Here is a 20,204-nt window from a genome sequence, read left to right as displayed (position 1 = left end):
TGCCATGCCAATCACAAGTCCAGGATGTCACTTGTGCTGATCCATCAGCTATAAATCAGAGGTCCCATGGCCCCCTTCTAGAGTTTGATTAATTTGTTAGAGCAGCTCACAAAACCCAGGAAAAGTTTACTTGCTGTTTACCAATTTATTATAAAAAAAATATATAACAAAGGGTACAGAAGAACATTCTACTAGAAGAGATGTATAGGACCAGGTAGGTGAGAAGGGGCATAGGGCTGCCATGTCCTTCCTGGGAGCACCACCTTCCCAGTACTCCCATGTGTTCACCAACTTGGAAGGTCTCTGAAGCCCATGTTATTGGGATTTTATGGAGGCTTCATCATGTAGGCATGATGGATTATTAACTCCATTTTCAGCTCCTCTCCCCTCCCGGGAGAATGGGGGATGGGCTAAAAATTCCAAGCTTTTTTTTTTTTTTAGATTTTAAATTTATTCACGAGAGACATACAGAGAGAGGCAGAGACATAGAGGGAGAAGCAGGCTCCTTGCAGGGAGCCCGATGCAGGACTCGATCCCTGGACCAGCATCATGCCGCGAGCTGAAGGCAGATGGTCAAACACTGAGCCACCCAGGCATCTCTGAAAATTCCAAGCTTCTAATCATGGCTTAGTCTTTCTGGTAACTATCCCACATCCAGAAGCCCATCAAGAGTCCCTTCATTAAAAGAAAAGACACCACTGTCAGCCATGAAATTCTAAAGGATTTAGGAGCTCTGTGCCAGGAACTGGGAGCAGAAATCAATATAAATATTTTCTATGATCTCACACCCTGCTACCTGCAAACGTGACTTTATTTATTTATTTGTTTGTTTGTTTATTTATTTTCTCACTGTCTTTGATCGGGTCTTTATTTAAAATTAGCTGTCCAAAGTAATTAGACTTTTATGGAATAAACAAATATAAGTTTTTTAGGCAGCAGGCTTCTTCTCTTCCGTGGAGGGTTTCTTTTCTGCAGGTTTCTTGTCAGCTGCTGGTTTCTTGGTAGCTGCAGCCTTTTTTCCTACCAAAGGTTTCTTCGGCTTTTTCACACCAACAGCCTTCTTTCTTTTCTTCCCTACCATGGGTTCTCGCCTGGAACACCCCCCTCTCATCTGATTTGGCTTCTAAGGCCGCTGCCGCCTTATCCATCTGGAGTTTGTGATTCTTGGCCTGCCGAAGAATGGTGTTCTGGTGCATGGTCTTTGCATACGGGTTTAGCTTCAACATGATTCTTAGGTTCTTCAGTGGATTCTTCTTCAGGACTCTATGATGAATCTTCTTGTGTGGTGCTTGGAGAGCTCTTTGGATGTTTGGGCTTTTCAAGATTCTCCTAAGGTCTGTATTAAGCATCTTATGCGTGGGAAGGTTGTAGTTACTCTTGAGGGAGGCAGCCTTATGCCAAGTGCCATACAGATCATCTAACTTGCGGAAAGCACTTTCAGTCTAAATGCAGAAACGTCCCACATGCCCACCAGGAGCAAGTTTCAGAATGTTCAGTTTGCTTACATTAAGTAAAGTAATTCCAGGGATGTTTCTGAAGGCCTTGATGATAACAATGTCTTCATGTTAGATGATGCAGGGTCCCCTATGCTGGATACGATGATGGTTTCTCATTTTGCCCTTGCCAGCTTTCCTTTGCTGAGAGGCATAGACCTTTTGATATCATTCCTGGCTTTAAGTTTCTTAAGAAGCAAAACAGCCTCCTTGGTCTTTTTGTAGCCTTCAACTTTATCTTCATCCACCAAAGGAAGTTCAGGAACTTCCTCAATACGATGACCTTTAGACATGACCAGTGCTGGTAAGGCTGAGGCAGCCAGGGCAGAGCAGATGGCATATTGCTTTTGTGTTGTGTTCACTCTGCGGTGCCAACGGTGCCAGGTTTTGGCTGGTGCAAACATGCGGCCTCCACGACACATATTTCCAAAAGCACCCTGGCCAGAACGGTGAGTCCCACCACCTCAAACTCTGGGAATTCGAGCCAGGGCTCTGACATTACCCCAAGACTCAGCACTGGTTTGATGACCTGCTAATTCACTGACAGCATATGGCTGTCTGTTGTTTTTGCTCAAGTTGGTGTGAACAAAGTTCACGATATTGGGTCAAATGGGAGCTTTAAACACAGTAGGCAAAGTAACATTTTTGCCAGATGATTCCCCCTTTCCGGAGTACACAGATATCAACGGACAAGCACACGCCATCGCGGCGAGAGGAGAGGGCCATGCTCCTCTCAACCCGGCGGCTCCTATAGGAAAAGCTGACCTTATTTAGAAATAGAACCTTTGCAGGTATAACCAAGATGAGGTCAAAACCCAATCAATGATGTCCTCATGAGAGTAAACACAAAATAATTGCTATTGGATGAATGTTCAACTCTATTAAAGATTAAATTATCTCTGCGAAGACAATTCAACTTCCATAAAATGCAAAATTGGAGAGGTGCACAGCATACCGTAATCCGTGCACACCATACAAACAATGTTGGATGTTTGCATGAAATCAGTGGCTCCTTTTTAGATGATTTGGGGAGGTTCTAAAAACAATATAAGAGTTACTAAAGCAGATTATAGTATCATGAGCTACAAAAACGTCAACATAATTCCCTCAAAGACAGGAAATCTGCCACCTACTAAGCCTGTCTCTACTATATATACATTCTGAGGAAATGACTGCAGGATGGGCCTGTGGCTTAACCGGTAGAACTAAATCCTCTGTGAGGTAGACTCAGGCCCAAACTCCAACTATCTCCTGACCATTATGTAAGTCCATACTCTGACATGGTGGTATTTGGGAACTCAAAAAATTAGCATTATACTGGAGCCAATATCTAATTACCCTTGGAGGTCTGAGTATTACCCCTTCTTCAGGACACAGTCATGCTGGTAAATGACCACAGCTCCCTCTGGGAAGGCCCGGAGGAGGAAGACTCATTCTGTGCTCCTATGGGTTTGTTGCATGGCCCTTATGTGAAGGTTCTTCTTGAAGCTACTTTGGGCCTAGGACTTGACTTAGGTCTGGGAACTGAGGACAGTGCCATGAATTTCTACTACACTCATTAGGTTTCTGTCCGAGAGACCCAGACATTTTTCATTTACAGACCAAGCTATACCTTAGAAAGCTGCCCATTCTAGGGTCTCCATGATCAATTAGCCATCAACAAAAGGCCAAAATCTTCTGATTACCACTCTACCCTAAGGCATGAGGCATGTTGTGATCACTGTCCACTGTGTCTCCAAGGGTTAGGGTGCTGACTCTGGCCTCTATCACTCCAGGATCCTATTATTTCTATTCTGAGAATCTGTTTCCTGGGGCCACTTCTGGCACCAAATATGGAATCAGTCCTGTTGGGAAGCAGTGGATTCAAAAGGAATGAAAACGGGATGGAGAGATTCCTTACAAGTCTGCCACCTACTAAGGTGCCTACTAAGGTGGCACACACAAGTGTGGGCAGGGCTGGGGGAAACTGACAAGGATAGTGGAGTACTTAGGGCTATAATAATTGGAGGAAGCCTCCACTGTCCCTACATTGAAGAGGACAGGGGAGTATGATGACTTTGTAATGTATCAAGATGGCTTGGCTGAGCTATATTCCCAGAATTCCTTTCCCTGTACATTTCCAGTGAGGCCTTGTGTGGAATTTGGAGGGTGGAGGTGAAGTAGTTATCACAGTCCATTTGGGCTGCTGTGACAAAATGTCACAGACCTGGTAGTTTACAAGCCACAGAAATTTATGTCCAAGTTCTGGAGGCCAAGAAGTCCAAGATGAAGGCTTTTCTGGTTAGGGCTCTCTTCCTGATTCATGGCTGGGGCCTTCCCACTGTGTCCTTATGTGTCCCACTGTGTCCCACATCACTTCCCAAAGGCCATATCTCTTAATCACCTGTGGATGTGAGGATTCAGCATATACATTTGGGGGGGGGGGCAATGTATTCATATCATAGCAGCTGTCATTTTGTTTTTATGCTCAGAAAGGCTTCTGTAGCTCATGTATGTTGTTTCTTATCTTCTCTCCTTGATGGTATGGGTCAGTAGACTGGCCTGCAGCTGCTCTATCTTCTCCTGTACACTCCTTCCTCGGGCTACCAGGTCATTTCCCTCACCTTTAGTGCAACTTTTTTTTTTTTAATTTCTTTTTATTGGAGTTCAATTTGCCAACATATAGCATAACACCCAGTTAGTGCAACTTCTTGAAAGAGTTGTTTGTATTGCTCCCAGTGTGTCTCCTCCCATTGTTCTTGAAACCACTTGATTTGTACTGTGGTTATCATGGAAGCCAGCCTCTAAGATCGTCCCAGCAATCTCTACCTCCTGGTATCCTGCCCTTGTGTGGTCCTCTCCCACATGATACCAAGGTGGGTCTGTGTGATCAATACAATATGGGGATTGTGATAGCACTTCCACAGCCAGGCTAAAGGGGGAATTGTGGCTTCCATCTTGCTCTCTCTTGGGTTACTCACTCTGGGGACTGCTAGTTGTCATCTGGTGAGGCTACTAAAGAAGCGCTGCGAAGAGGTCAAGTGACAAAGAATGGAGGCCTCCTGCTAACAGCCATGCGAGGAAGCCATGGTGGAAGTGGACCCTTCAGCCCCAGTCAAGACTGGAAATGACTGCAGCCTTGATCAACATCTTGATGGCTAACTCATGAAAGACCCTGAGCCAGAACTACCTCCGTTGCTTCCAGATTTCTAAACTATAGAAACTGTGAGATAGTAAATGTTGGTTGCTGTCTTTAGGTTGCTAAGTTTCAGGGTAATTTGTTACATAGCAATAGATAACTAATACACTGCCCTACATTGTGGGTGGAAGCACTAACCCCCAGCACCTCAGGATATGACCTTATTTGAAAGAAAGGTTTTTGCAGCTTAGTTAAGATAAAGTCATACCGGAGTAGAGTGGGAGTGGGCCCCCATCCAATTCGACTAGGATCTTTACAAAAGGGAAATTTGGACACAGATAGGCAAATAGGGAGAATGCCATATGAAGACCTGGTGATGCTTTCACGAGCCACAGAACTACCCGAAGGCAAGAGAGAGGCCTGGGACACACTCTTCCCGAGACCCTTCAGAAGGGAGGACCACCCTGCCAATCCCTTGTCCCCAGACTTCTAGCCTTCAGGATTTTCTGTTTTTCTAAAGCACCCAGTTTGTGGTACTTGTTATGGCAGCCTAGAAAACAAATATATCCTCTTTGTAATATCTCCCCCCCCCCTTTTTCCCCTTTGGCTTTGATTTTCTCTTTATTGAATTTGGCTTTGATTTTTACGTGTCTTGAAATTTGATTTTGATGTGCCTTGTGGTTTTGTTTCTATACTGCTTGGGGTTCACTGAATTTCTTGGGTTTCTGGATTTACTGGTTCTATCAGATTTTAAAAACATTCTTCCCAACACATAGCTTTTCCATCTGTATAATATTAAATATAAACAATAAAGAAAAACAATACAATAATGGACAGAATCCTGCATTGCCATGGAACCCAAAGCAAGTGGACAAGCTGAAGGTATAACTGGACAATTAATATGCAGACCATTGGAAATTTAGAAAATTTCTGAAACACAGAAAGCAAAACAGTACTAAAACTGAGGGAAAAATATAGACAACTTAAGTACAATTAAAAAAAATTCCACCAATAAAGAATACAGTTTTTTGTTTTGTTTTGTTAAGTAGGCTCCATGCCCAGCATAGAGCCCAACCTGGGGCCCAAACTCATGACCCTGAGATTAAGACCCATGCTGAGATCAAGAGTCAGACACTTAACCAACTGAGCCACCCAAGCACTCCAAGAATATAGTTTTAAAGCGAAAGATAAGGGATCCCTGGGTGGCGCAGCGGTTTGGCGCCTGCCTTTGGCCCAGGGCACGATCCTGGAGACCGGGGATCGAGTCCCACGTCGGGCTCCCGGTGCATGGAGCCTGCTTCTCCCTCTGCCTATGTCTCTGCCTCTCTCTCTCTCTCTCTGTGTGACTATCATAAATAAATAAATAAAAATAAAGCGAAAGATAATAAAGTCCATTCTCAGTAGCAACCAAGGCTTTGAAGTAACTATGAGTAAGTTTCACAGGAAAAGTTTCAAGAAAAAAGAGCAACACACACACACACATACACACATGTACATGTACACATATATAAATATTCATATGTGTAATACATGTATATACATATGTAGGTGTATACACATGCCAATATGACACTTGGATAAACTGGCTTCATCTTCCCTGGGGCAGAATGCACAATGTAGCAGAGAGGCATAGGGGAAAAAAATCCCACTTATGGAAATGAGGATTTGAAAGAAGAACATCTCCTACTAAACAGCAAACCTGCCTCACTGCATATACACATTTAATATAATTCTAATTGGCATTACAGAGGTCTTTTTTTCTCAGAATTTGGAAAGCAAATCCTAAAGAACACTTCTATGAACATGTTTACTAGTAAAAGGAAAGAAAGAAAAACCCTGTCTGTCGACATAATTAAACCACTGATAGAATAGGGGTGAGTGGGTACTAGAGAACATCACCACCAGGGAGACCAACTCTTTCTAGACTCAAACACCATCAACATTCTCTTTACTACTCAAATCTGTTTATCCCTGCTTTTTCCCTACTGCAATTCCTCTTTTCTTGACGTGGCTGCAGGAAGCTTCAGGATCACCTATTAGCTGTCCTATGTCTTTCTCTCATCACAAAGATCCCAAGAAGGGCTTTCATGAGCTTGGCTTTATCAAATAAATGCTTACCTGTGGCATTCCCACTATGGGGCCTGGAGCATGGAGTACCACAGTTAGTCCTCTTAGTTGGCATCTCTGCAGATGGAGGAATCAGAGTCTGTTACTAAAAGGCTTTGGAGTCTGGGAAGACAAAACCAACCTGTCTAATCTGAACATTGAAAACACTGTTAAGTTGAGAGATTGTAAATTAAGTATTGTAGGAACAATTGTACTGATTTGGAACGAAATAAGATTAGATCTTCATACCTCATCACATATACTGTCAAGGAACAATGTGGAGAAGACTTGACTAATTTCACTAAAATAATGTTTCATTATTTTATTTTATTTTTATTTTTAAAGATTTTATTTATTTATTCACAAGAGACACAAAGAGAGAGGCAGAGACATAGGCAGAGGGAGAAACGGGCTCCCCACAGGGACTCAGGCTCCCCATATGGAAACTCGATTCCAGGACTCTGGGATCATCTGAACCGAAGGCAGGTGTTCAACTACTGAGCCACCCAGGTGCCCGATCCATTATTTTGAAAGGGAGGCATACTTGGCATAAAGTCTGAATTGTTGAACATTTTTACAGCTCATACTGAATGTTTCACCACACTGATTAAACACACTCTATTTCTCTTCTGTATGAGTTCTCTGATGTAATAAGGACTGATATAGGGCAGAAAAAATGTCTCATATTAATTGCATTTATAAGATTTTGCTCCTCTGTGCATTTTTATAGGGTTTTAGCATTCTGTAAATTACATGATTTGTTGTTCTGTTGGTCATTGCTTCTTTGAAATTCATCCCTTAGGAGTTTTCTGATGTAAAAGAAAGTCTGACTTGTAGCAAAATGTTCTCTTGCATGTATTACATTTGTAGAGTTTCTCCCTTGCATGTATTTCCTGATGTTGAGTGAGAGTCCACAGCCAACAGTAGGTTTTTCCACATTCCCTCCATTTACAGGGCTTCTTTCCAGTGTGAATTCTCTGACGTACTCTGAAGGATGACCTGTGGCAGGAGGATTGCCCACATTTGTTATGTCCATATAGTTTCTCCTCAGTATGAGTTCACTGGTATAGTCAGAGAAGGAGAACTTTTGGCAGGTTTTCCCATATTCATTACATTCCTCTGGTCTCTCCTTTGTATGTTGTCTAATGGTGAGTGAGGACAGGTTCTCCCACATTCGATCTATCTGTACGGTCTCTTCCACATAGTTTTCTGATGTTCCATAAGGTGTGAGCTTTTGCTGATGTCACACTCCTGTTCATTACAATCAAAGATATTCTCCTTTGTTTGTATTCTCTTATGTTCATTGTGGTCTGACTTCACAATGAATGTTCCACCACATTTATTTAACACACCATGTTTTTCTCCTATGTGAGTTCTGATGTATAGTAAGGGTGGACTTGTGGGAGAGAAATGTCCCATATTCATTATTTATGTAAGATTTATCTCCTCTGTGAGTTATCTGATGTGCAAAGAGGGCCAGTTCAGTACATAGAAATTTTCCACATTGACCGAATTCATAGGGTTTCTCCTCTGTATGAGTTCTCTGACGTACAACTAGGGTGGTCTTCTTAGAAGAGGTTTTCCTATTTTCACTACATTCATTTGGTTTCCTTTCTGCACACACTCTCTTCTGTGTAATGAAGACTGCCCTTCTGAAGAAAGTTTTTCCACATTTATGACGGTCGAGAGGTTATTTCAAAGTTTGAATATTCTGGTGCAGAGTAAGGTCTTCATTTTGACTTCTGGCTCTAACTGGACTATATTTGTGTTTTTTAAATTATAGAATGACTTTTCTCATGCTTATAATAGAGTAGTGGCTTCCCATACCCACTGTATTCATCAGGAACCTCTCTAAAATAGCTTTTCTTTACAACAATTACTTCTAGTTTTCAAATTGGCTCCACGGGGATCATATTTGTAGGGTATTTTTCTTGAGGTAACAGTATTCATGCCCAGATTAAATGTCTTCCCAAGTACATTATTTCTTTTTGTAATTAGTGTTTTATTGTTGAGGCATAAAATTTGCCTCAAATGCAGCCTTGGATTTCCTTGCCTTTCTCTAAGACATTACCAACTTCTAGGAAGGAGCACAGTTAACAGTAATTTGTGAGCCTTTACACATTTGCTATGAAATGAATGTTACAACTGCCTTGCTGTGGGGTATTCGACTTTAGGCCCAGCCTCCCAGAATTAAGAATTTGCACATTTCAAGTGCAAATATCTCCTACATGGTTGATATAGGGGAAAACCAAAATCCAAAACCAAAACCAAAACCCCACTCACACCACCCTATTTCAGAGGGTGAAGGGAGGAGGAAGCCCATGGAATAAAAGTACCTTTGACACAGAACTAGTAAGACAATCATAGAGACCAGCAAGCACAAAGCGTACTGTGAGTGTGGCTGACAGAGTCTCAAGTAAGACAGACAGGAGTCAAGGAAGCACAGAGAGAAGACAGTGAGACCTCAAGATGCAGACTTCAGAGAGACAGTCAATAGGATGAAGAATAAAAATGCAGGGGTGAATCTGAAATTTTGGCAGTGATGTGGGAACTCTAGAATTTGCACAAATCAGAAGGAGAAAGTGGGCTGAATGGGACGAGGTCTAGGGTGAGGCAAGATGACAACTGAGGCACCTGCATGACTCTGAGAGTGAGTGTCTTCTTAAATTTGTGCCCGAGGCACTTTCTTTGTCTCACCCTAGTCCTCACCCTTGTGGGGTGAGAATGGAAAGTGAAATGGCAATTTCTCAGTTAAAGGAAGGAGAGAAAAATGGAAATAACTAGATAGATTATGTAAATCAAGCAAGTTTTCTTTTCCTGTCTTTTTTTTTTATAAGATTTTATTTATTTATGAGATAAACAGAGAGAGAGAGGCAGAGACACAGGCAGAGGAGAAGCAGGCTTCATGCAGGGAGCCTGAAGTGGGACTCGATCCCGGGTCTCCAGGATCATGCCCTGGGCTGAAAGCTAAACCACTGAGCCACCCGGGCTGCCCATGCTCCAACTCTTGTACAAGTGTCTACTTTCCTAACCATCATATAGATGGAAAATCTGTTTATAATGATCTGAGCATAGGGGTGCCTGGGTGGCTCAGTCAGCTAATCATCTGTCTCCTGATTTTGGCTCAGGTCACAATCTCAGGGTTGTGGGATGGAGCCCTGTGTTGGGCTCTGAACTCAGCAGGGAATCCGCTTGAGATGCTCTCCCCCTCTGCTCTTTTCCTGACTTGTGCTCTCTCTCTAAACCAATAAATAAAATCTTAGGGGTACCTGGGTGGCTCAGCTGGTTAAACAGCTGACTTTGGCTCAGGTTATGATCCCAAAGTCCTGTGATCAAGCCCCGCATCAGGCTCCCTGCTTGGCAAGGAGCCTGCTTTTCCTTCTCTCCCGCTTATGCTCTCTCTCTCTCTCTCTCTCATGTAAATAAAATCTTTAAGAAAAGAAATAAAATCTTAAAAAATGATCTGAACATATTACCTTACTCCATTTTACATTTGAACACACAGTATTTTTATACATTTTTTTATGTACTCAAATTTTTCCTGGAATGCAATACTGCGTACCTGGAAGGAACACTGTATTTAGTTCAGATTGGAACTTCAGGGATTTCCACTTCTTTTGAAAACTATCACTAATGGAAATCCTGCTCATGGGACTTGAATCACAAAACTGCACCCACATTTGTGTGAATTCTTAACTGTCACATTCACGAGATTTTACCTACAGGTATAAACATCTGACTACTTTTCTGACTGAGTAGAGTTGTACCTGAATGTTCCATGTTAAAATATATACTAACTCATTTTCAATTACTTTGCCTTTTTTCCTTTATATCAGAGAATTTTATTGATTTAAAAAAATACGCAAGTAGTTTCTAGTACCTATGATTTCTCAAATAAGATGAAGGGAAGATGGGCTTTAGCTAGGGTTTCTAGGAAACAGAGATGTCTAAGGCACTGTCTTTTATTTGGGGGACTACAGTCAGAGCAGTGGGGGGTGGGGAAAGAATGTAAGTAATGAGGAGATGACACGTGGTATCACACTGACCCCTCCCTTCAGTATAAGCCCAGTTAGGCAGCAGGTCTCTGAGCAGGAGCATTCAGCCAACACATGGGACCTCTCCACAAGGACCATATGGATCGTATGTGGAGAAGTAAAAGGAGAGAGAAGGTATCTATCCACTTTCTTCTCATTTCCCACCTCCCTTCAGTCAAGGTTCACCTCCAGGGTGAGTTAACTTGCCCACGCTTCCGGGTTACATTGTCTGGTTCCATTATGTTGTCCCCCAGGAAGCCAGATACCACACTTCATATGTAGTTTTATGCAGGTCTAATAGGAGGGGTAGCCCAGCATGGGGGGACTATATTGATGGAGAGATAAAGGAGATGGTTGAACATGAGGTCTGTGTTCTAATACAGTGTGTACAAAATACATGTATGTTGGGTTCTGATGATGGTGAGAACCACCTCACCACGGTTTGGTTGTCTGTGTAATGTCTACCTCCTTCCTTAGCTTCTGAGTTCCCTGAGGACAGGGACAGGATCTCTTCTATTCAAGAGATGTATCAAAAGCATCTACCATAGCATTTGGCATATACTGGATAGGTCAACATATAGCTATTGGATGAAAGGTTCACAGCAGTAGGAATTAAAAAGAAGAAAAAACTGTTCTGTCATGAATAGCCTTATAAAGATGTTCAGCAAGTCTCAGCTGAGGTTCTTGGAAGTGGACAAAGGCTTCAGAGCATAAAGAGATGCATGTCAAAACCACAAAGAGGATGAAAAAAACAGGAAGAATAATGGGGCTAATGATATAGGGAAGAAAATTCTACAAAAGGTATAAAGAGAGCCAGGAAGAGAACCATGTGGGTGACATCAGAAATTATCAGAGGTGTATTTAAAGGAGGGGAGAGTCATACTGTCAAACACAACATGGAGTTTAATAAAGCATGGACTGAAAATACTCATTGGGTTTGAAAATATCTAGGCTACTGCTAACTTTTACAGGAACAGATCCATGGGAGTGGTGGGCCAGATATAAGACTGCATGAAGTGAGTTGAAATAAGACCAGTAAGTGAGGAGGTTTTATCCACAGAACAGAACACTCAATTGTTCACTCTACAACCTGTTTTGAAAGTACAGTTGAAAGAAACAGTTACAGGACACTATTTGAGGAACATGTGATCCATTTACTCTAGTTGTTATCCCATTTACTCTAATTTTATCTACTCAGAGGACAATAAATTGGTCCCCTGAACTTTGCCTGGGTATGAAAGTCATAGGAAACCCAATGCATTTCTTTCACAGATGTTCTTGGTAAGACTGGCCCCTGGTGTCACTTATTCAAAGATCATCTAAGAAAATGTTTAGATATAAATGACGGGAAAACCATTCAAGTAGCCAATGTAAGAATATCTCATACTGTTTGGGTCTTTCTGGATAAGTCTATAGGAACATATGATTTTTGTATATTTATGCCAACTTTTCCAGCAGTGTTCTGATACTCTTTTCTCTGATGCTTTTTTAAAAAAACAATTTTATTTATTTATTCATGAGAGACACACACACAGAGAGGCAGAGATACAGGCAGAGAGATAAGCAGGCTCCATGCAGGAAACCTGATGTGGGACTCGATCCTGGGACTCCAGGATCATGCTCTGGGCCAAACGCAGGTGCTAAACCACTGAGCCACCCAGGGATCCCTCTCTGATGCTTTATTTTATGTTTATACTATTTCATTTGAATGTACAAATTACTATAAACCTTTCTGAAATCCACTGTAAAATATGGAGAGTAAATCCCTAAACAGCTTACCTGGGATTTGTTCATTTTTGGATGCTCTTGAGAAAGGACCAGGAATCGCGATACTAGAGCTGAGTAAGAAGAGGAATAAATCATAAGAAGTCTGGCTAACTCAGAGGGTATTAGGGTTACCTATCAAGAAAATGATCCTTTGCTCAATCTGGTAAGGTAATATTCACTTGTTCATTTATAATTCTGAAATGATCACAGAGAGCTTTTCTTAATGAATATAAATAGTTGTTTTCTTATGGAATTACTGTCAACTTGGGCCTTGGAAAAAAATTAAAGATGACCTGATTGCAATAATAGATTGGATCAATAAAATTCAGTATATACAAAGTTTGGAACACCATTCCAGTATTAAAAATAATACTAGGATTACAATACTTACTGGCATGGGAAATGTTGAAATTATGTCCTTTACCTATATTCCTACTAATATTTTTTTGCCACTTGAGAGCAGAGAATCCAGGAGAAGCTCAGAAAGGAGTGCAAGTGCTTTAAAATGTTTGCCTTTTTGTCTGGCTTCCCTCAGATGCAGTTTCCCAAGAGGATCTTTTGCTAAGAAACCTGTTTTAACTTAAATGTGGTAGAGGACAAAGCCCTGACCTGGAAACCGAAATGTGAATTCAGTTCTTGGTTATCGCTAGCAAACTGTATAACTGGATAAGATAGTTACCTAATTTTAAAATAAGGAAAGTTACATGGTTTTAAAAACTTTCTCTTTACCTCCACTATGTGATTCTATGAAGGGGACATTCAATGAATCCCAGGTGTGCTGGCGGGCATGGTTTGAGCAGCTCAGAAGAAACAGAAAGAGCGGAGACCACAGGGAATGACACATATGTGCTTGGAAAGTGATGAGATATTATTTCCTTTGCTATGGCTGGCCCTCCCTCCCTCCAACCCACACCCCCACAAATCCTTCAGGGAAGTGTCTTTTCCTGTCACATTTGCACCTTGCCCATTCCCTTCAGTTGCACCTCACATGGTTCTTCTGAAAGTTGACCTACAGTTTTGCTGAGCTACAATAATCAACGGTCTCGGGCAGCCCCGGTGGTGCGGTGGTTTAGCACCGCCTGCAGCCCAGGGCGTGATCCTGGAGACCCGGGATCGAGTCCCACGTCAGGCTCTCTGTGTGATGCCTGCTTCTCCCTCTGCCTGTGTCTCTGCCTCTCTCTCTCTCTCTGTCTCTATGAATAAATAAAATAAAATCTTTAAAAAAAAAAATCAATGGTCTCTGACCATGGCGTTATCACTCAGACATTGCTCACAGTGGAGGGGAAAATTTTGACCAATAACTTGAATATGTTCCTTTCAAGGATTCTTCTGCTTCCCCAATAAAATTCTAGGAAGAAGTTTCGATTCAGGAGTATCTTCTTCCAGGTGTGAGGACTGTGGCTTTTTTACTTCAGTGGAATGATTTTGTTTCAACCTGGGCCTTGGAGCCACATTTCCATTAGCTGGAACCTGCACTTGGGAGTCCCCAGGGTCAAGTGCCTGGTGAGCTAGACCTTTCCTAAAATCTAACGAGGGCTGCTGAAAAGTGAGACAATACTGCAGCAGCAGGAAGAGCCTAGAAACCTCAATCATGCCTTGTGACATAAGGAAAATGAGTCTATCAAAATATATAGCATAATTGCTTCCTGAGGCACACACGGGACAAGTCATCGTGCCAGAGAAAGCCCTATGGGTGTAGGTAGAAGGGAACCACATTGCAAAGGTCATGAGACCAGGAGTAAAATAGACCTAGTTTTAAAACTCAATTCATTCACCTTAGCATTCTGCAAACGAGGTCTTTAAATGTGCTCCAACAGGGGGAGCAATGCAGACCCCACAGCCTGGTTAGAAGGATTGAGCTGAAACGTCTAAAAATCTTTTTAACAATGATAGCAGGGGATACTTATCCAGGACATATTATATTTTCTGCTTGATCTTTGGATCATTTTACTTCGGAACAACCTTTGTGAGGCAAATATGATCTTTATGCTTATTTTACAGGTGAGGAAACAGGATCAGTCTAAGTAACATGCCCAGGGATGCAGTGCTGTTTTGTGACAGGACCTGATCGGAACCCAAACATCACACTCTTAAAACCTAACGCAACGCTGCCACCACCTCAACACCTCCGCTCTGACCCTCCAGTCCCTCACTGAACTGTCTTGTCCGGGCAGTTCTGCACCCTGGCCATTCCCTTCAACTGCAGCTCGCATCTTTCTCCCACCAAATACTTAGTGTAAAACAGCTAACATAACATAGTGGTATGGGTTCCTCATAAAGAGTATTTGTTCCCTTCCCTGCTGCCCTCTAGCACTTCTCAACCTGGCCCGGTAGGCTGCGGATCCAAGTGCATCAGCGAAACTTCCGGAACGATACCTGGCCATGTGGATGCGCAAATCTCTCACCCTCACAAAGCACCTTCTTCAGGCACACGGGGCTGCAGAGAGTGCCCGCCCTGAGGCCTGCGGGTCAGGGGCCGGCCGGGCTCTCGCTACCCTTCTCCTGGACCAGCGGAAACGCACTTCGGGGCCTCTCTCCCGAGGGATGCGGGGAGGGCGCGTGTCCATCCTCCGCGGACCCGGCCAGGTCCGCCCCGCCCTTCCCTCCGACGCCCCGAGGGCCCGGAGCACCCCCCCCCCCCCCCCCGTCCCCGCCAGTCGGTCTCTAACTCGCCAGTCCTTCCTCTAACACCGGCTTCGCTTCCACTTTGCACCAAGTACAGGTGAGCACGGAGCAACTCGAGCCGGGGGGGGGGGGGGGGCGCCCACATCAGGACCTGGAGACCCCGAAAGAGCGCAAGGATAGAGCACCGGGAAGAGCGCATGCGCAGAAGCGGCCTTCCCAGGGCTCCCCAAGGGGCGGTCGGCGCCTTTCCGAACTACATTCCCCATAAGGCCCCGCGGCCCCTGCCTCCTGCTGAGGAATTCTTTGAGGAATGTCTGCATGGATTGCACAGTTTGATGGATTGCTATGAATCATTAATACAAGAAGAAAAGTTGCCTGCTAACTTCATCGAAGACTAGAGCTGAGAAGCGAAGATGACAGATTATGAGATTTCCACCCAAATGTTAATGATTCCAAAATCTTTATCTTGCTCCTAAACTTCTCTTATGAACACCATAAGAATAAGTTTATCAAGAAGAAGAAGAAGAAGAAGAAGAAAAGAAGAAGTTTATCTTGTTCTTTCTACTGTTTTTCCGAAGAAGAAGAAGAAGAAGAAGAAGAAGAAGAAGAAGAAAGAAGAAGAAAAAAAAAGAAGAAGAAGAAGAAAAGAAGTTTATCTTGTTCTTTCTACTGTTTTTCCGAAGAAGAAGAAGAAGAAAGAAGAAGAAGAAGAAGAAGAAAAAGAAGAAGAAGAAGAAGAAGAAGAAGAAGAAGAAAGAAGAAGTTTATCTTGTTCTTTCTACTGTTTTTCCGAAGAAGAAGAAGAAGAAGAAGAAGAAGAAGAAGAAGAAGAAGAAGAAAGTTTATTTTATTCTTTCTACTGTTTTTCCCCATTGAGCTTCAGAAAACACACTGGGAAATAACCCTGTGAACGTTCTAAATGTGAGAAAGCCTTCTTTATATCTAAGATCTCATAGCGGGGAGCATTCAGAAGATTGTAACCAATACAGTAAAGCCTCCACCTGTTTTGGTGGGTCCATCTAAACATGTTAAATGTGTGAAAGCATTGTGAGGAATTCAAACATTAACTATTCAAGAATTCATGCCGAAAGAAAATCTATCAGTGGGAAGTGTAGTAATTTTTAAAAAGCATGATGTACTCTTTTAAATAAAACAATACACAAACAAATATATAAAGCACAATTTTATCTTTTACATACACATGCTTGGATCAAGTTATGCACATTTAAGTAGATGTTTTTTCATTTAAGTAGATACTAATTTAAATATCTTATTTATTTATTCATGAGGAACACATAGAGAGAGGCAGAGACGTAGGCAGAAGGAGAAATAGGCTCCCCGTGGAGCCCGATGTGGGGCTTGATGTGGGGCTCGATCCCAGGACCCCAGGATCATGCCCTGAGCCAAAGGCAGACACTCAACCACTGAGCCACCCAGGTATCTCTAAATAGATATTAATTTAGATAAGATTTAGGAAAGTGTGCTCCAGGGATCCCTGGGTGGCGCAGCGGTTTGGCGCCTGCCTTTGGCCCAGGGCGCGATCCTGGAGACCCGGGATCGAATCCCACGTCGGGCTCCCAGTGCATGTAGCCTGCTTCTCCCTCTGCCTATGACTCTGCCTCTCTCTCTCCCTCTGTGACTATCATAAATAAATGAAAAAATTTAAAAAAAAAAAAAAAAAAAAAGGAAAGTGTGCTCCAAAATTAAGAATGTTAATCCATGGGATATGGGATTATTTAGGAGGAAGAGGGACTTTCCCTTGTGCATGTATATAATTCTTCTATGAATACGTAAAATGGATGATTTTTCCATTTTGTGTATGAAAGATATACAAAATGAAAGGGAAATATGAAGGCATTCTTGGCCTATTAATTTGTGTGTGTGAGGGTAAAGAGAGGCAATAGAATACACACAGGCATACAAATAGATCCTCACTGAGATAAGCGCTGGACTTGAAAATATTAAATGCTCATCACATAAAGGGAATTTTTATTTTATTTTGATTTTTGATGTTTTGATTTTGATTTACTTTTGATGTTTTATTTTTGATTTTTTATTTTTGATATTTGAAAATATTAAGTGTTCATCACATATAGGGAATTTTTATTTTTGATGTTCTCTTTTTAAAAATTTCCTTAAGGGACGCCTGGGTGGATCAGTGGTTAACTGTCTGCTTTTGGCTCAGGTTGTGATCCCGGGGTCCTGGGATCGAGCCCCACATTGGACTCCCCGTGGGGAGCCTGCTTCTCCCTCTGCCTATGTCTCTGCCTCTCTCTGTGTGTTTCTCATGAATAAATAAAGAAAATCTTTTTTAAAAGAGGGGGGATTGTAGATATTGCAAGAAGGAGGAGGAAAACAGGGAAAGTGATGAGAGGGGAATAGGGTCTGAGTTCTACAGCTTCTCAGGTCCCCAACTCTGAAGCTCAGTCTGGCCAGCACAGAGCTCAGGGACTGGTCTCCAGAGATGATGAATTAGTCAAGATAGTCGAGGGGGAGGAGGAATGGAGAAGGAAAAGGGAGCCAAGGGGTGGGGGGGAAAGCTGAGAGATTGGGAGGGTAGTGAAGGGGGGAGGAAGAAATTGTGATGGAGGGAGGGAGGCTAGGGAAGAGGAAGAAAGTAAGTCCAAAAGGAGGCCAGCAAGGCAGATATTGGATAATGCAGTTTTCTCTATGGCCACCAGGTGACAGTATTAGCACGGACCAGCTGTCCTTGACCACCAGGATGAACTTTGTTGTCCGGACAGAGGCTCCTTGCTGCTGTTAACCTGGTCATCTCATCCATGGTAGACATCTGTTGGTTTTCTCCGTCCTCCTCACATCCATACTACCTTTTACTGATAACGTCACTTCAATTTTCCTCGGGGAACTACCACACTTCTATTAGTGCCTGCCACATACACGTACATAGGCACACTGCACAACTCCAGAGGATTCATCCGTTTCGATGGCTGAGAAGTACCTGCAGTGCCCAACCTATGCAACTGTCAATGGCAGCCATTGAATGAATGATGGTCCAGTAAGTTGCCTGTCCCACACCTGGCCTAGGTGGAGCTGAGTCATTTTGATATAATGCCTTGAAGCAACTGCCTGTTGATTCCTATCATGTAGATCTCTGGAGTTATCCTGGTCTGGTTCTTTAACTTAATTTAATTTAATTATTTTATTTATTTTAAAGATTTTATTTATTTGAGAGCGAGAGTGTGAGTGTGAGAGAGAAGGAGTAGGGAGAGGGAGAGAGGGAGACTCCCCACTGAGCAGGGAGCCAGGCATGGGGCTCAATCCTGGGATTCTGGGATCATGACCTGGGCTGAAGGTGGATGTTCAGCCGACTGAGCCACCCAGGTGCCCCTGGTTCTGGTTCTTACCAACTCCAACAAATTCCATTTATTTATTTATTTATTTATTTATTTATTATTAATAGTTAAGAGATTTTATTCTAGTAGCTATAATTACAGTGCTCGTTTGTCAAAATGAAAACTGAAAACAAGTATACAAAACAGTTGATTACTAATCGTGTATTGAAAGCAGTAAGAGGGTCCACGACACCAAATGAACCAGTTCTGAGGACTTCCCCAAGATAAAGTTGAACAGCTCCAGCTTCATCAGTGTTTATCAAAATACAAAAGAAAACAGTAGAGGTCATCGTTTCGATGGCAAATCTGACCCTTGCAGGCTGAGGGAGTGAAAGCACATGTAGACAGGGGCTCCCAGGGCTTCGGGGGCTGAGGCGCTGGGATGACTGGCCTGCCCGCCGGCACTCCTGCTGGTGAGACCCCAGGCGGCCCGGAGCAAGCCAGAGTGCCCCCACCACCCGCAGCGAGGCCGGAGTCCCTCCAAGGGGCCCGCAAGCCGTGATGCAGCCCCCAGCCCAACTCCTGGGTGTCCCTGTAAGCACAAGCACAAACGCTAGGGGATGCAGGATGAGCCAAGACAGAGCCATCACAGGGACCCTATCGTGACCCTGCAGAATGGACTGTGGCTGGTTCTGGCCCGTCTCACGTTCCCGACGGGAAATGACCCACTGGTGGACTGGACTCTGGCCACCACTGCAGAACTTACACTAGGCACGTTTTTCCCTTCTGTGTGTTCAAGTGTTCTCCTTTTCTTGTATTGGTAATGATTTTAAAAATGCACTGAGTTTGGGTTAAAAACCAACCACCAAAATGGATCTCAACATAGATTTAATGCCCAGAGGAGGCGTGCCAGGCTGGTCTGACACAGCAACTCCTGGAGGCCCCGTGTGCCTAAATCCCTTCTCAGTATTGAACAGTGGGTTAATTCTCTTTGTACAATTAAAAAAAAAAAAAGCTGAATAATATTGCATAGGAGTACCAGAAACTGCCTCGTTGGGAACACAAACTATTTACATTAAATAAAAACCCGCTGCAGGCTGCGCCTGCACATTTACAGCATGGTGAAGCACACTGTGACCGACCATGGAGACAGCTTCTGGCACTCACACCACATGAGAGCAAAGCAGGGTGGAAGGAGGGAGTGAGGGGAGGGGGGCGTGACTCACTTCTGGTTCCAGAGCTGATTAGACAGCCAGTCCAGTCCCTCATAGAGCCCATCCCCGCTGGTGGCACAGGTGGCCTGAATGTACCAGTTCCTGTGGCGCAGGGAGGGCAGCCCCAGCTTGTCTGTGATCTCAGCCGCATTTGTGGCGTTCGGGAGGTCCTGCTTGTTGGCAAACACCAGCAGGACGGCATCCCTGAGCTCATCCTCCGCCAGCATCCTCATGAACTCCTCACAGGCCTCGTTCACAGGCTCTCAGTCGTTGCTGTCAACCACAAAGATGAGACCTTGTGTATTCTGGAAGTAGTGGCGCCACAGAGGCCGGATCTTGCCCTGGCTGCCCACGTCCCACCCGGTGAAGCTGATGTTCTTGTACTCCACGGTCTCCACATTGAAGCCTATGGTGGGAATGGTGGTCACGATCTCACCCAGCTTTAGTTTGTACAGGATGGTGGTCTTCCCCGCAGCATCCAAGCCCACCATGAGAATGTGCATTTCTTTTTTGCCAAAAAGGCCCTTGAAGAGGTTTGCAAAGGTATTTCCCAT

The 20,204-nt window shown here is 43.5% G+C and overlaps 2 pseudogenes; both read right to left on the bottom strand.

Annotated features, from left to right (window-relative positions):
• Positions 1 to 928: 928 nt before the first annotated feature.
• LOC121478442 lies at positions 929 to 2,233 on the bottom strand (annotated as a pseudogene).
• A 17,425-nt stretch (positions 2,234 to 19,658) lies between these two features.
• Positions 19,659 to 20,204, bottom strand: LOC121478242 (annotated as a pseudogene).

This window comes from Vulpes lagopus, chromosome 18 (assembly GCF_018345385.1).
Source record: "Vulpes lagopus strain Blue_001 chromosome 18, ASM1834538v1, whole genome shotgun sequence".
Lineage (NCBI taxonomy): Eukaryota > Metazoa > Chordata > Mammalia > Carnivora > Canidae > Vulpes > Vulpes lagopus.
This window is presented reverse-complemented; position numbering and strand designations above follow the sequence as displayed.